The following is a 15,414-nucleotide window of genomic DNA, read 5'->3' on the forward strand; positions in this document are numbered from 1 at the left end:
CATGCCAAATGCTTATTTATACACTCAGCAGACACAAAGTACTTACAGAGCACTCATTCACTGGAGATGAGTTTTTAGTCAGTTCTAAAAAACATTTTTGGCCTGAAACAAACAAAACAAAATCATTTATTTGTTCTTTTCTGGTCTCCAACAAGTCCTCAGAGGACTCATTTTCTAGCAGATAATTCTAGAAACTAAGAATAATGTCCCAGTGCAGTTAGGCTGCACACAGTCATTTGAGCCACTTGTTGTTGTTTCAACAAAAATATTAATTATGGCTGCTTAAAAGAGTTAGTTAATGACTGGAATAATTGTTATGAGATTTTCAATCATGTCCCACTAACTGTGAGTCAACGCTTTCAGTCCTACAGCCATATTTTTATATAACCAGTGTGAAGCAACCCAAATGTGAAATTAAAAAAAAAAATCCCCAAACTAAAACATCACTACACCAGGAGACTAAATATTTGTGACAGGCATCAATATGTTCAGGGGGTGAAGGCCCCGATGAGACATCATGCAGCGAAGGTACTGCAGGTGGGCTGAGAGGTCATTTCTCATATATATATATATATATATATATATATATATATATATATATATATATATATATATATATATATATATATATATATATATATATATATATATATACACATATACACACACACACACACACAACACGCTAAAACATTCAGTTAGAAAACTCTTAACTGAATATTTAATCATAATTAAAAGTTTTAAGTTATAAATTCTATACGATCAAATACTTTGGGAATTTAAAAATAAAATCACTTGAGTTGGTTGTGACTAAAGGTTTGGGTGGGCTGTGGAAGATTTTCACATTTCAAGCTGTGCTGTAGCAGACTGGCAAGGCAAGGACAGCACAGCTAGGAAGCCACACTTAGATGTGAATGCACTGCCTAACAACAGTGACACAGGCACAAATAATACCTTCAGGTCAGATCTTTAAGAATAAACTTGCAGCAAAAAAACCAGGATACAGAAATGTATGATTTAGGCCTTTTGAGTTGAACTATGCGCTCAACCAATTATGTCACCACATGGGTTCAACACAGTCTGTGGAGAAACATTTGATTCAGATCGGTCATGTGCCCTTTGCCCAGCTGCCTGACTACGCAATGCTGGTTTTGTGTCCACAACTCGCTTTGCCTGCTCAAACTGACCAAAACATCGTGTACCAGTGGAGCTGATGCCAATACAGTTTCTACTGTTGCTCAAAACCTGCTTGTGGTATTCTCTGGAGTTTATTCGCTGCAGCTCTTATGACTCTTAGCCGAGGTGTCCTCACTCTCAGGCTAGCTACAAGTGGCTGATTTGAGACTAATGGTCAGTTTGTCATTTTCCCTACAGTTTTTTGGCTGCACAGCAGCTCTGAGCCTGACAGTGATACCCACAGCAGATAATGTGACTGTTACACACACACCAGCTAAGCCTGAATGCAACAATGATGTAATGAAAATCACATACAACTGCACAAAGCTCCACATAAAACAGCTGGGTGACACCCTAGAGATTAAAAAAAAAAGTACCAGCAGTCCTAATGAATGGGAAGAGTCAGTTTAAGAACAGAAGAGGAAGTGCCGTGTACGTCAATCTCCTGTCATTAAAACAAAATGGAGTTTTTCAGTAGGGCATATCTCTCTAACCACTTTAGCAACCTGTCATTGTTTGGCTGCAGCCTGTTTGTTTACCAGGGGCTTTCTAAAGGGAGCGTGTGTGCGAGAGAAGTATTTGTGTCAGTCTTGGCTGATAGCAGCAATGTGACACATAGCTGGTTATCATGTGATTGTGTTTGCATGGGTTAGGAAAGATTTTAACTCAAACTCAAATTTAACTTAATCTGACCATTTCTGTTAGAAATAGGAAGACAGGGTGCACAATTCAATCTGACGAAGGGGGGGGGGGGGCACAGAGCAGTCAATGAAGCTTTTAAAAAACAGCCAAGAAACTGATAAACATGATAGACGAAAATCATCTTAATTGCACACGTGCAGAGGAAAAACACAGCTTCAAAAGAGAATGTGTCATGTACACAGAGCAGCGCTTCGAGCTCAAAACTGGTTGTAAGCTGTTTATCATCTTCAACGTGTAGCCTACCGATGTAAAGATGACAGTTGAGCAACACAGAGCAGATACAGGACAGGAAGTGTAATTATCTGCTTCTACTGTTCTGCTTCAAAGAGACGGGGCAAGATGCCAGACTGCCTGACTAGCAAACGGGGAGAAGAGAGAGGGGAAAAAAAGAGAAGTAGATGGAGAGATACTGATGAAGATCGAAGTGAAGCAACAGAGAGGAGAGGAGAGGAGAGGAGAGGAGAGGAGAGGAGAGGAGAGGAGAGGAGAGGAGAGGAGAGGAGAGAATCTCACCTCTTACATCTCACTGAGCAGAAGAAAAGTCAAACTCAGTGGAAGTCAGAGAGGCTTTTTTTTCCTTTCACATTCAGCTTCCTGCTTTTCTTTGTCTGACAGCTCTTCAGAGATACAGGCGTTTGACACAGACTTTGTGAGAGAGCAGGGGAAAACAAGAGGGGGGGGGGATATTTAAGAGAATGTGTGCGAGACAGCGATGGAGGGAGGAGGCAAGAGACAAGAGAGTGATGGATTGAGATAGCACGGTGAATGGAGACAGTGAGAGATTGTCATCATCATCATGAACAATGACTCTCTGATAGAGGAGGCCTGAGGAGCTGAGGAGTGAGTGAGGAGGGGGTGGGGGTGCCCGCCTGCCCACCTGCCAGGGTCTCAGTCATGCTTTTAGCATCTGCCAAACTGAAGGACGCTTGGTGCCATGTGCTTTTCACTGAAGGAGCCTGACGTTTGTCAGTCACAGGGAGGACTTCTGTTCTGTTTAGTCGCGGCCAAACAGGATTTAATGTAATGCCTCCATCAAAACCCACCCACACACACACCCGTGTAAACAATCCCAGTTTGTGTCAGAAGTAGAAGTGAGTGAGACCCCATCTCTAAAATCTCCACTGCAGCTGTGGACCAGTGGACAGCTGACGGCAGTCTGTGGATCTCTGCTCCCCTTCTCCTTCCTTCCACACCAGCCCTGCCTCCTCTTCTTCTATGTTTCCATGAAGCAGGCCTGTAATTTTCACAGCTGTGTCTTGGAACTGTGCCAGCGTGAGTCGGGGAAAGAGAGCGCAGAGCAGTATGGGCTGGCTAATGGCTTTTAGACAACTAAGGGCTACAGAGCAGCTTTGCTAATCCCGAGGTTCGCTGCTCATTCAGTACAGAGAAATATTCATACCAGTGAACAGGGATAAGAAGGAAACTCATTAGCGTTGTAAAACATTTTTAAAAAGTTCTGTAAATTGTATGTTAACCTGTAACAAGCAGGTCTCGACTTCTTTTCTGGTTACGATGGCATTCAGTCAAGTAATGGCTGAAATCTACGATCGCAGCAATTGACCTCATTATAATATCAATAAAGACATAATTACAGGTCAGCCTGGCTTTGTGCAACACTGTGGTTGGGGGTTAAACTTCACTATTTGCCCTATTTTCTTCCCAATAAGGCCAACTAACCTGTGACTTTGTACAAAATAAAATAATGATGTTATTTTCTGTTCCACTTGCATTTCTTTGGAATCCCATCATATACCCACATCTCAGCTGAGGCTGGGTTACCTGTAGAGGACAGTGGGCACCTGCTCTGAGGTTTCATAACTCTGCTGGGTCAGGGTTTAAGAATAAAGCTCCCAGGTAGCTCTGTGTGTCAGCTGGTTCCTTTAGATGTAATATATAAAAACATATCTGGTTCTTGCTTTGTATAAGGTTAATTTTAGGGCTTTATAAGAAGTACGTTTGGTATTAGAAACAAAAAAGCTCACTTACTGAGCTCAGCACATGATAGCATTAAGGCAACTCAGATAAGCATGATTATTTTTAACATAAAGTGCTCTTTAAACTCAGCTGGTTTGGACAGCACTGTGATCATGAAGAAACGACTTGTGTTCTTCACTTAGTAAATAAGTAAGTAAATACAGGAAATGGATTTCTCTAATGTTCTCCCTAAATAATTCTTTAAAAATACATTTTACCTCAAAGTTTCTCAACAAATCCAGGCTAAATATGAACTTGAAAATGAAGCAAACAACAGATATTAGATTAAAAAAACTAAACTGCTACAAAAAACCCCCCAAAAACAGCCCAAAGTGGTGTTTCTATTAGACAATATTTAACATCACTCTGTGGGGAATTACAGTGTGATGACAACCACACTGTGATGTTTTGGAAAATTGGGACTTGTCAGTGTGCTTTTCCTACGCAGCTGTAGGCGGAAATTGTTTCACTTTCAGATGATCTTTTCAACAAGTGAAATATATTTTTAAAGATGATAACAGGGCGACAACACACCCACTGTTTCAGTTAGTCTGCTAACAGCTATTCTTTTCATTTCTACCCTCTCCTCCTTCTTCTTCTTCTGACCACGTGTCCCGACTGCGGGTTGGAGGTATTCGTCTCCTCTTGGACATCTGGGAGGTTAGTGTGTCTTTCCTCCGTGACCACATCAGGGCAGTTCCTCAGCAATAATGGGATTAAGTCCTGGATTGATATCCAGCTTTATGGCTCACGTGTGGGCAGCGCAACGCTATTCAACATGCAGCTATGGCAAGCCTGTCAAGGTAACGCTGGAGAACCGACCAGACACAAATCTACCACGACCTCCAAAGCTGGCGGTCTATTGTCAGGCTCTTCTGCTCACAAGAGCCTTTACAAACACTATTATGCCCAGGAACTCACCAGGCAACTTGTATTATAAAGCTCATGTCATATGAAAAGCCTGCACTTTCCAGTGGCCTTTTACAGCAGGAGATGATTCTTCCCAGATTATGGCATTTCATTTCCTTGACTTACTGATTGTTTAGTCTATGAAATGTCAGGGAAAAGTGCAAAACAGTCCAAGTTAAACCTTCAGATTGCTTATTCTGTCAAACCAGTGGTAATGCAAGACGTATTCAGATGTTTTACCTGAGTAAAAGTGCCAAAACCGCAGTGAAAAGGCACACAAGTAGGCGAACAAAGCATTAATATAAACAGAAATTATTAGCGCTTTAATGGGGGGGCTTTTATAGAAACTACAGCTGTTAAATAAGTAACCTGCAGAGAACTTTCAACTGTATGGAGTAGATGGATTAAACCACATAAAACTCTAACACCAGTTTGTTTATCTTTCCTGAGTAAATCAACGTTTAAACCGTCCAGAACGCCACTAAATGTTTACTTTGGTGGCATCATTAGCTTGAAAGTGTATAAAAGATTAATAAACCCCTCAGATTCGACTAATCGGCATGCTTTAGCCATGTCTTTAAAAAAAACAAAAAAACAACCCCTTACATGTTCCAAGAGGATCTCCATGTCCCCCCTGCTCTTACAAACCCACAAACACAAACTCCAACACAGAGCCGAGCCTCAAACTTGACTCTAACAGAAGCTGCTTGCGTGACATTTTCTGCGATCACGAGCTGGGAGTCTCAGCCGATCGCCCAGCGTTTGGCCGATTAAAAAAAGAGGCAGCTTTGCCACCTGCACAAGTGACACCACTGACAACAGAGGTCTCCGAAAGTTACCTCCGAGGGTTTTACAGATCCCCGGCAACAAGAAGGATCTGCTATCTGTCAATAGCTGACACATTATTCCAACCCGAGCTGCCTCCTCTCTCTCGATCCTGTCCTGCCTGACACTTTCAGTTTTGCCTCGAATGCGATAAGAGTTGAAACGCTTTCGCGTCTTACCGTTTCGCAAAGTGGAAAATAACCCAGCGGGAGTCGATATGCTGGAGAGGAAGATCAGTTCCACGGCAAGAGAGAGTGATGCGTCAGGTGTACGCTTCCCGCAAGTGAAGGAGGAAAACCGTGCGGAGGGCGACTCATGTTGAGTTGATCGGCTGAAGCCTTTTTTTCTTCTTCTCCTCTCTCCTACTCCGAACTGCGCCGCTCCACGCTCTACGCGTAAAAATCGCCACTCGGTAAACTTAGAACTAAAGCAGAGGCTAATAAGACGGAGCGAGGCGCACTCGGCACTCCGCAGAAATCCTGCAAACTACGGCTCACTTTGGCATGTTTTTACATAACAGCATCATCCGCTTTTTGTGTTGACGCATCATGTAGCCTAGAGAAAACATGGAGTTTCTTAAAGGGCCACGGACGCATCGTCCACATGTCACCGTCCCCAGCAGCCCCCACTGTGGCTGACAGATGGGTTTCACCCAGTTAATGTATTTAAGCCCTGTTCTTTTGACGGGTGTATTAACCTAACCCTGGCGGGGGGATTGAGGGGAGAGGGCCGGGCTCTGCTGCTGAACACTGTGTGAAGAATCTGTCACAGCTGGCACGTAACCAGACTGGCCGTGACGTGACCGCATGAGGGTGCCTCTCCAAGTCTCATGATGAGTTTATGGTCTCTCTTTTTTTGTATTGTGCTTTTGTTTGCGATGATATTTAAGAGAGCTTGTTTGCAGAAATTGGTCGTCGGGTAGTATTTTAGCATTTGAATGTGATCGGGGAAACAATAACAAAGGTCATGATTAATTAAGATGAACTGACTAAAGCTAATCTCATGAGTAATTTTTAAATTAAAATTAAGCTTCCATTTTTTTTAAGTTGTAAGAAATGAGCAAAACTTTGCAGCAAGTAAACTACATTTGAAAATCTGCAATGTGTAATCATGTGCTGTGGTTGTGGGTTTTCATGTGGGTGTGTTTTTAGCCCTAGACTCTTATTGATTGGTGCACCAATATGGCTTTTTAGCTCCACTAGGTAGCAGGGGAATGCCCACTAATTATACCTCACATTGCTGCTAACCCTGCAGATCTACAATAACACAATGACATTCCTCTTCAAGGAAACCCATCCATCCATTCAGCCATTAATTTTCTTCTGCTTATACAATTCAGGGTTGCAGGGTGGCTGGGGCCTATCCCAGCTATCATAACTCAAAAGGCAGGGTAGCAGATTGCTAGTGGATCAAGAAACTCCAAAAGAATAAGCCCTAGGAAGAGTTCATTAAAATACAATACAACACCTGAAAATGGCAAAAGCGTCCCTCAAAATTGCATCGTTAGAACCACATCGCCATACCAACATGCAAGATCAGTAATTAAACTGTCACCACTTCAGATGGATGTGCAAAATTTCATTAGATTTTAAGCATTGATAATAGATTAAAAAAAAAATTGGTCACTTTTTGGGGAAATTATTTGTGTAGAGCAACAGAGGTTATATGTTTGACTCATTAATTTCTGAAAGCTCATAAATAAAATCAACGTAGGGAGTGAAACGATAATTCATCCCAGGCCTCTTGATATCATACGAGCTACATGATTATCAAAGAATTGGCATTAATTTGGAAAAGAACAATAGTGTTAACTATCAGCTGTCAATTATTAAAACAAAATCTGAGAAATAATTCCACCTGTACACTAAAGATATTTAACAATGAAATATGTTAATATCACATGAATTAACCAGAAAATGTGTAATTGCTCTTTTAAACTGCTTTTGTTGAGTTACACTAAAATACAGGTAATATAATAAAAGTTCATTCTTTCAGCCAAATTAATCATGTAGTCAAAATATCCATCATCCATTCCCAGTCCCAGTCACATGTCTGAGCCATCTCAACTGGCCCCTTTTGATGTGGAAGGAGTAGCAGCTCTACTCTGACACACCCCGAGCCCCCGACGCACGAATGACCAAGCTCCTCTTCTTGTGTCTAAGGGAAAGCCCAGCCACCGTTGGCAGCTCATTTCTAGTGTTTTGTGTGAACAGAGTGACCTGGGATGGACTCAAAATCCCTTCTGACTTGACTTGACTTAAGCTACTGAATCCTTTGTAACTAGACACTTTTGTCAATTTATCTCCCGTTTCACCTCACTTTACAGCAGCAGTGACTGCTTTTTAACGAGATGCTGATTTCATTTGGTGTAAAAAGGAATGCCCCTCAAATCTCTTTGCTTTCAGCAAATGTGAGAGAGAAGAGAAAAAGGTTAGCTTAGTTCTAAAATTTATGAATGGATTCAATTTAATTAAACGTCTGCTTCCCTGTGCTTTGACTTAATAAAACAGGCATTATATTGTGGCCTTTGGCTAACATTTAAAAAGTAATTTCTACAATTTTAAGCCCAAAAATAATTCTGTAGTTTATGTTTCCGCTTCCTTGTCACACCTGCACTAACATTTAAACTGCCTACTACTGATAGACTTGCTCATGTTTTGTTTTTTTGTTCTTTGTATTGTTATGTAAACTGATTTAATGTGCGTTGTGCAGTGCTATTTCAAGAGAATGGCATATTTTTCAATTTTCAATCCAGACCTCAACGGTAGTATAACATATGGAATTTATTTTATTTGTATTCTATGATTTTTAAAAGAAGTAGCACAAAAGAGGGAGACTTTGTTGAATAAAACCTGGTGCTCACACAGGAAATTGCATTGCCACTGCAGCTTTAATACAGTTGACGCATTCCAAACAGCTAAACAATATCAATTCCAAATACAGTTAATAACATATAAAAATAATTAAATTGGCCAATAACCAATGCGCAAATATGCAAACATGCAGATAAAATCATCTTATCATTACTGTGCATTAAACAGTCCTGTAGCAGCGGGTATAAAGGACCTCCTGAGATGCTCAGGCTTGCACTTTGGTGCAATCAGTCTTTGAGTGAAGATGCTACTGTCGATAACCTCCGGGGCATGAAGAGGGTGGGCAGGGTTGATGGTAACTGATTTCAGCTTCAAGAGCATCCTTCTCTCTGCCACCTGCTGGACTTTCTCAAGTTCAGACCTGACCACAGAGCCGACCTGTTTGATAAGTTTGTTTACTCTGTTCCTGTGTGGACCCCTTTCTCCCCAGCAGGCCACAGCAACAAACAAATCACCACCATGTGGTAGACACTGTGGAGCAAAGGTTGACAGATGCTGAATACCCTTAGCCTCCTTAGGAAATTAAATTGTCTTTGTCCCTCAGTGTACGCTGCTTCCATATGGCTCTTCCAGTCCAACTTAATGTGCAACTGCACATCAAGGTAGAGCAGGGCGATATGACCAAAAATATTTATCACGATATACATTTGAAAATTTGCGATAACGATATAACTGACGATATAATTGACACTAGACAAAATACTTTACAACTCCACAACTTTATTAGTGCAAAAAAACCCCAAAAAAAACATCAATGTATTTTTACTTAAACAAGCAGCTGTTTTTTATGTGCATTAAAGTTATATAAAAATTTAACAGTGCAAATGCAAATTCCTTGTGTGGCAGCACAAGGTGGAAATAAAGTAAATACGCTTCACAGTTTAAAAGACAACGCCACCCTGGGAATTTCACCCAGAGAATACTGGAGGTAACACTAATCACCAAGAAGGCAGTTAGGTTTGTTATACTCAGTACAGAGACGAGGTTCAATGATAGAATAAGTTGACAATTTATTAATTAATTAAAACAATGTATAAAAACACAATCATAAATATCAGTGTACAAATATGCTTAAAAAAAGGTATTCAGAGCTGAGGCTTACCAGTGGAGGGGCAGGGATGCCACACACAAACTCAAAAAAAAAGAAGAAAACACACCAAGACACAAGTGCAGCAAGACACTCACACTAATAAACTAAACAAGGCAGGTGTGTACACTCAAGGGATCCCACCACCAAGGCACCCTAGTCTCCTCCACGTCGGCGCTCCGCATCTGTATAAAAGAAACAAAGAAAATTTTAATATATTACAACAAAACTAATATGCAGCGCTGGGGGATAACCCAACTGCAGGACCACACTGGTGATCTACAGCTAGAAAAAGGGCCTCCCACCAGTGGCGTAACAAAAATCCAAACTGCAAATCAAAACAACAGAAAAACAACATACAATCTAGATAAAATTCTAAAATCTGGAGCAAACGGAATCGCCGTATTGCTCCAACTTGCCGTCTGCACGACTATACGTTAATTATCCGGTCAGTCAATCAGTATGCACGCCAGCCGACTCGCGTGGCATGCATATGGCCGTTGTCCACGCCGACGTCCACTTTAAAGGCTGGCACCAGTAGGAAAGAAACCTCGCAGCCAGAACAGACAGTAAAAACAAAGCAAAACAAAGCAGCAGCACTTCAGTTCGCGTAGCGTGGCGTAAAACTAAGGCCCACACACTTCCGAGTAAGCCGCGTCATAAAACATGAGCAGAATGGCTCAGAGGAGGCTTCTACAGCTACGACCAGCCGCGATGGAGGCTTCAGAAGTGTAACCCGCAAATGATCTCGGCAACACCAAAGGGAAATCAGGTGACCAAAAAGGAGATCACAGGTAAGCGATCCAGGGACGCTCAAATGGCCACTATTTATACTAGCGCCCCCTAATGCGCCAGGCTGAAAGTGGGTTGAACCGAGGAATAACATTCATCCTGCCACAATCGCTGACAGTTTAACCAAAAGGCATTTCCAGTGGAAATTGGCCGACATATTATCAGTATAACCATGTATAATATCCACAACACTTAAAAAGAGGTTATACACACACAATACGGTAATATTATGTTGAAGCACAGTACGTATCACTCCGCGAGGCTCCTGCCTACGATAGCCGTAATGCTCCGACAATCCATCAAGCGGTGCGGCTTCGTAGCTTAGCAAAGTCGTACTAAAACATTTGACAGAATTTCGAGCACCGTGTGCCACATAAAATCGCTTCGAGGTCAGTAAACACAACCAGAATTCATACATAAGGCACACAGGATTATAAGGGGCACTGTCGATTTTCAGAAAAATCAAAGGATTGATTTTAAGTGTGCCATATTTTCCAAAAAACACGGTAATAACAACGGCCCGCTAGCATGCTCTACCAAAAATAGTGCTTTGTTGTGTATCTGACGGACGATAGCTAAACCAGTTCCACACCACTGAAGTTGCAGCATTTTTACAAACCAATTCTGATTCATCCGTTTCATTCAACGATCCGCTGTCGCCCGTCTCATTCTCCGTCGCCACCATGATTTTTCCGCCATATGCGTATGAAAACAAAGGCACTGCGCATGCGCGTTTACCCATACTCTATCGCGATATTTCATTTTCTTATCGTTGCCCAACATTATACCGGTATTACCGTGAACGGTATGATATGACCCAGCCCTACATCAAGGTATCTGTGGCTGAACACTACATTAATGGTGGTTATAGGTGTTGGTTGGGTCCTCCTCCAACCTCACCTGAAGTCTACAACCATCTCATTGGTTTTTGTGAGTTTTTAAAGTACTAAGCTATAGTTACCCTGTGATAGGCTGGTGGCCTGTCCAGTACTCTTGTCCAATAACACCAGTGATGTGATCAGGCCATCCCTGACCATTTTTTACTGCTTTTTGATATCAAATGTTTTAAATACAAATTAATTTCTATTTATTTGTGATAGTTTTAACAAAATTTGGGACATAGTGTTACATGCTTCATATTAGTAATACTTCAGAATATCCAAAAAGAAAAAAAAAGACCTTTGTAAACTTGGGCACGGTTGCTGAATTGCTTTGTCACGTGTCTCTACAATGGCAGGTGCATTCAGGTCAACGTGAGGTGCTTGTTGAGCAGGTATGCCTGAGACGTGCTGCTAAACAGAGGCTTACCCTCATCGAAAGGGAGCTGCCCAATAGGAAAGGAGAAACGAGACAATGCTGTCCAGCAGCTTGAAGTTCTGCATGTGTCAGCAAGCTTTGGGCACGACGGTTAGTGTGTTTACTTGCAGTAGGTTGTTTGGAAATGTCTTTGTATTTTAGCTGTCTGCTGAAATAAAATTAAAGATTGAATAATATAATAAGTATAGTATCTAAAAGACAATGACTTTCTGTATTAATTCAAAGGCTTGAGGAAAATACATTTCATTAACCAGAATTTCTGCAGAATTCTCAGTGTCCTTGTAGGTACACAGGTGAGCTCATTGTTCTTATTCTCAGAAGGATGGCGGTATGGAGCCTGTTAGCACTGTAGCAATAGAATCAGCTGTAGGTGAGGGAGAGCTCAAAATTCTCTCCTTCACAATCAACATAACACAGCACAAGCACAAGCAGGTACTGTGTGGCAATATCCATGATCTCATCTGTCTGGACTGACACAACAGCCCTGCTCTGCTCTGGGCTGATGACGTCCTCCCTCACGATCGAAAACAAGTATCCCATGAGCTCGTTCTGCATCGTTCCCCTAGAAACCGTGGCGTTCTCAAGGTGCTCCTTTCTGGGGTATTCTGGAATCCCGGGGTTGCCTGTACTCCGGCGGTGAGTCTCACCGCCGCTGGCTACACATCAGTTAAATGGAGCTCCATTGGCTCTCAACTGTTTCCTCCCAGAAACTCGTGGGTTGATTTCCCCAAATATTTTGGCTCATTGTCCATGTGTCCTGTGAAGCTTTGCTGATCAAACAATATTTTCTATGCCTGTATACAATAACATAAGAAATAGTGAAAAGGTCTAAAAATAGAGAAATTTGTCTAAGTCAAGTAGTTCACTGTGTCAGCTTATAGTCTACCTGAGCACCGTTTAACAAAACCACTGTGCTTATAGCAACTAATAACATTACAGACATAACTGACTACCATTGTAACAATATAGACAGTAATAGTGTCAACATATATTTGCTAATTTTGCATTTTTGTGTATATCTTTGAAGACACAGCTGAGACCAGCAGTCAAACTAAGGAGGAGTTCCCTGATCTGATCCTATCCAATCCTTCCTTGTCTTAACACATTCCTTTTATCTCTCGTGTTTACTTCTATTTGTTATCCTCTCCTATTTTTTATTTTCTTTTTAGGGTGAAATCAGTCATTAAAGGGTCATTTTTGTTTATGTAATTTATGTCATTTAGGTTGTGTCTGCATTTTGGTTCTTCTCCATAAGGAGCTAAAATGTCACAATGGGTGAACTAATGATCAAAACTAAATGGCTTCAGACTGCTTATATCATACTTACGACATATACTTGCATGCGGTCCACCAAAAAATACCAACAACCCATAGCCCTGTGGTGATGACACCATGCCTGAGAAGCACACAGTGTAACTTCATTACAAAGAAGGTCTTTGTCTATTATGACTCAGTGTTTTCTGTGTAGGAACAACACACAACCATGCTAGTCCTTAAATTTGGAAAATTGTAATAAGTGTGTTTCGGGCATGAGGATCACGGTGATCTTCAAGTTGTATTGTACGTAATGACACATGATGGCGATGCTATTAAACATAGCATGAAAAACTTTTGCATTATTATGATCTGTAGGTTTTAGTCACCAGTACAGAGGAGGGTCTGAATCGAAATCCACACATCCGTATGCGCTAAAAAAAAAGTATGTAATATTGTTTCATAAGTACAATATAAAATGTTACATTTAATGGAATCTGGTTATTTGAAATTCACTTGATAGGTGCACATTCAGTATATTAATGATCAATTATTTGAAAAAATAAATCTTTCATTTTATTTCATATTTCAGTCGCCTTTTTTAAAATATTGCTTCATGTTTACTGAGGGTCAGGGATCTTTTTTATTTTGTGTTTTTTGAGTGTGGCCTCATGCTAGAAGTTTTAATTCCATGCTACAAGTCTGCTTAATTACACGTTAAGGTTTCATGACAAAACACCATAATTCACCACAGTTCCACCGACACGCCTTTCAATGAAAACTCAGAAACTCGCAATTTAGCTTCCCCGAGGTCTTTAAACTAAACTGACCAAATATGGAGGATGTCATTAAGATAGAAAGCCTGAAAATGATGAAATCTGTAAAGTGGAAAATCACGAATTTCCTGTTTGGTTGAGGGCACTGTGGTTTGTACAGACATGTGGATTTCCTAAGGCCTCGACTGTTATTGACTGATGTACACAGAGTTAACGTGTAAATTCCTGGACTAACTACGTGGTTAGAGAACACCTGTACATTTAACACCATGTTGATGTAGTATATCATGGTTAGAACGCACAAAGATCACTTCCCACTCACGTCTGCCATGTAAATGTCTGCAGACATGAATACTTGTAAAGGCTGTGAATTCTTGGGCTGTTTGAGTTGTAGCAACTTCGTGTGCCATAGCGAAACAACTCACGTGCTCCCACAGATGTGCTCTTTATCAGAAAATGCCTCATAATTTAGCATTATGAAGAACAATTCTGGTAAAAAAAAATCCAGTACATTTTTCTGGGTGACTTAAAGTACAATGGCTGAAAACTGCAAAAACAACTGAAGGAAAAAAAACATTTTAAATTCAAAATGGCGGACTTCCTGTTGCGTTTAAAGTGCTACTTTGCTGGAATCCTTCCAGCTAGCACCATGGAGACGTTTTGCAACAACTACATGCAATATGAAATGTATTACCATGAATGAGGTGTGCGCTAGGTGTCATAGATGTTCAAGCATTCCTAGTCCCTCAACAACAACCTCGTGTCAGAGGTGATTTATCATGTCGCCACACTGAAAACTCGGCCCATTCACATGAAAGCAGCACAGAAGTGTGACAGTTCTTCTGACCTCATTTGAAGTGGATGTGGTCAACCTGCTAGGAGGGCTACATCAAAGTATCAAACATTTCCTAAAAATCTTTTATCTTTTTGCCTGACTTACTAGCCCAGTATCAAAGTTATTGGAGTGGATGGAGACAGAACTGACTTCAACAGTGTAGACAGATACACATGGCGAATGTGTGAATATACATCCTGCTTGACACTAATGAGCGTATCCATTTAACTGCCAATATTTCCAGCTTTGTGGATTGAATTTAGCATTTTTTTTCCTCAAATGGTTTAGTATGTGGTTTCGACCATAGATTTTGCTTGTTCTCCCAGGAATAAACAAACGGTCCCCAGTGTTGCCGCCTCAGTTGCAGAATTATTTAACTGAAAACTATGAAATTACAAACCAAGCATCCGAACTGGGAAGAAACATAGTTTAAGGGACTTTGGCATTGTTGTTGGTGCCAGATGGGCTGGTCCGAGTACAGTACTGTACAAAAGTCTTGAGGCAAAATGTCTGGAGCAATAGTTCTCCAGGTTTTCTGAAGTCCTTGTACCTGACCATTTTCAGAGGAATGCTTTTGATCTACTTTAACTATGAATCACTTAAGCATAAAAAAATGTCGTGTTTACAGACAGATGACAACTTGGGAAAGAATCAATTTTAAATTGTATCTTTAGGCCAGGGGTGTCCAACTCAGGCCTCAAGGGCTGGTGTCCTGCAGGTTTTAGATGTGTCCTTGATCCAACACAGCTGATTTAAATGGCTAAATCACCTCCTCAACTTGTCTTGACGTTCCCGGCCCTTGAGGCCTGGAGTTGGACACCCCTGCTTTAGGCACATTATTAGCAACAGCCTGTCATAAAAATGCATCATTTGTGCTTATATAGTATTAAAAAG

General features: G+C 41.1%; 1 protein-coding gene across 1 annotated transcript in view; it reads right to left on the bottom strand.

Moving 5' to 3' along the window:
• bahd1 (bromo adjacent homology domain containing 1) overlaps nucleotides 1–6,206 on the bottom strand; it is a 33,368-nt gene extending 27,162 nt beyond the window's left edge. The window contains exon 1 of the mRNA XM_063497505.1: nucleotides 5,766–6,206. The gene's annotated coding sequence lies outside the window, so the exon portion shown is untranslated. The remainder of the gene's footprint in view (nucleotides 1–5,765) is intronic.
• Nucleotides 6,207–15,414: the final 9,208 nt, after the last annotated feature.

Source organism: Pelmatolapia mariae, linkage group LG16_19 (genome assembly GCF_036321145.2).
Source record: "Pelmatolapia mariae isolate MD_Pm_ZW linkage group LG16_19, Pm_UMD_F_2, whole genome shotgun sequence".
In the NCBI taxonomy this organism is placed as follows: domain Eukaryota; kingdom Metazoa; phylum Chordata; class Actinopteri; order Cichliformes; family Cichlidae; genus Pelmatolapia; species Pelmatolapia mariae.